Source organism: Myodes glareolus, chromosome 2 (genome assembly GCF_982192425.1).
Source record: "Myodes glareolus chromosome 2, mMyoGla1.1, whole genome shotgun sequence".
Classification (NCBI taxonomy): domain Eukaryota; kingdom Metazoa; phylum Chordata; class Mammalia; order Rodentia; family Cricetidae; genus Myodes; species Myodes glareolus.
Window position 1 is genome coordinate 82,565,350 of NC_142027.1, and position 2,451 is coordinate 82,567,800.

The 2,451-nt window shown below is 41.3% G+C and overlaps 1 long non-coding RNA gene across 1 annotated transcript; it reads right to left on the bottom strand.

Moving 5' to 3' along the window:
- Window positions 1-287: 287 nt before the first annotated feature.
- On the bottom strand, window positions 288-1,062 carry LOC148123031 (uncharacterized). The gene is made up of 2 exons (XR_015735234.1): window positions 899-1,062; window positions 288-746 (listed from the first exon to the last, which is right to left on the bottom strand). It is a non-coding gene; the product is annotated as an uncharacterized LOC148123031 (long non-coding RNA).
- Between the last annotated feature and the right edge of the window lie 1,389 nt (window positions 1,063-2,451).

The window sequence follows — 2,451 nt, forward strand, 5'->3', positions numbered from 1 at the left end:
TCTAACTGCACACTTGTTAGGCTGCAAAAAACATTTATTGTAATTCAGAAGCTCCCTTTTAATATTTTTCAAGGGAAACCCAGAAAAAGGGAGGAAAGGTGAGTGTGAATATAATCAGAATAGATGTAAAATATCTAAAAAAATTAATGAAATAAAAAATGCACTATGTTCACAAGAATATGTCCTAATAAATCAGCTAAATTTTAGGAACAAAATCTTTTATCTGATGGAATCTGAAGGTCACCACATATGTTACTTGGTAGAGTCTGAGGAATGATACTCGGCAGTTGACATTACACATGCAGTCTTGTTCATTTTGTATTAGAATACAAAGATCTTAGTAAAGGTCAGGGAAACAACTTTGCAAAGTGAACTAGGAAATGAGTTGCCACTGTTACAGGAGAGTAGGTTTTGTGTCTTACTTCCTCATCTGCGTGTGTTACTGTGAGCACTACTTGTGCTATCCCATCTCTGACAGTAGTAGTCAGCTTCATCTCCCGCCTGGATATTGCTGATGGTCAGGGTGGCCTTGTTCCCTGAGCTGGAGCCAGAAAATTGGTCTGGGATGCCATTAGGACGTTTATTATCGTTATATATGACCAGCACAGGGGCATGGCCTTCCTTCTGCTGGTACCAGTGAACATATTCACTTGAGAGTTTGTCACCAGAGCAGGTTACAGTGGCTGTTTGCCCTAAGGCCACTGATAGCAAAGGAGGTTGAGTCAGTACATAGGAGGCCATGGAACCTGCAAGAGAAAAGAGAAGGACGATGAGTATATTGTACAATGTCCCTTTCAGGTCCAACTAAACACTCTACCAGAACAGAACTCAAGATTTAGATCTGGGCAACAGTATCCTGTGCAGGTTGAAACAGCAAACTGAGTCTTTAGTAGATCACCTGTGCAGAAAGAAATGAAGGGGAACAGGAGAGAGAGCCAGTCCATGGTAGAGATGCCACCGATTTCTGTATCTTGGAAGAATCAGTATGGCCAGGCTACAAGGGCTTTTATTCTCTGTTAAGCCTTTTGGAGTTAGTAGATATTTGGTGGCTATGCAAATTTGCTCCCTCCCTGTCAGGGGCTCCCCACTGAGGCCTCTGTGTAGAAAATATTTCAAAACTGTGATGCGGAAATTAATGAGGAAGGGTGGAACCCAACTCATTCAAGAGTTCATATGCTGAGAATTTCCCCTAAGCTTCTCTAGTCTCTGACCACAGCAACCCTACAGGTATTTAGCCGTGATAGTCTTCTAAGTCTGATAAGCTAGGTCTAACAAAGTTGCACACCTTCCATTATCTTGTCTTTGGTGTGTACTTTGTCTAGTTCAGAAACCACTACTGGCATCTAATTCACCAAAAATTGTAGTGTGGCTGGTCACCTTAATTTTCCATCCTCTCTTTGGATTTATGAGCTATATTTGTGATTCAGTCTTGTTATTTCAGTAACAGCAATTCTTAAAGTGCAGGGCTACATTTTTCTGTGTGATATTGGTTTATTATACAATCATCATTTTTTGTGAAGTCATAAGATGTCCAGCGCCAATTCTCATGTTGAGTCTACCTACTCTCTGACTCCATTCTTCTTAGAGGAGACTAGCATCCAGCTTCAGGAATTAATTCAAAAATCTTGCACCAGTGCCTTTAAAGGCCTTGTTAAAACTGCCTGAATCAAGACTTACTGATAAGAACAATTTAGTTCTTGTGTGTGTGAAAGAGATCAAGGTTGCAATAAGTTGTGCTCTGGAAGGTATTCAGTTAGGGGACCCATCACAAAGAATGCTCCTACTCCGTGTATAAAGTGAACCAATACAGATATGCTTTGAATAAGTTTAGTGTCCAGGTCAGTCATGGTATTTTCAACAAACACTGAACTCTTAATTCAGGGAAGATCCCTGCTTGCTACCTTCCCTAATTTAGACTTATCATAGCCCAGGTGTTTTAGTCTAATGGCAAATCTGCCTATAGGTAAGAGGGGAAGAGCTCAGGAGTATGTCTTTGGAAGTGCCTAGAAGAGAGATAAGTAATAAGAGATAAGTGATCCTGAGTGCCAGAAACAGGCCCTGGGAGTCAGTTCTCCCATGATGAACTTCCCACTGTACTCTGAATGTCTTTGTTAATGAATTCAGCATTGACAGTGCTACTGACGCTCATGGCTGGTATTTTAATATGCCTGAGCATTTCCTCAGTGTGCCTCTCCCTATGTATGATTTCTGCCTGTGTGCTGAATGACAAGGTTATGTGACTCTCAGAATTTCATCACTGGAATTAAAAACTCTCCATGACACTTTCAGAAATCCTACCTTGGCATCACCCTCTCAACTTTTACTGCACAACTCTAGTCTTCCCTTTGGGGCTTCTAGATGTTACCCTACCGCCCTTTGCTGGTGGAAGAGTCTAACAGCAGGAACTTGCTTCACTTTAACTGGCTTCAAAGTCCTTTGAACCTGACAAGG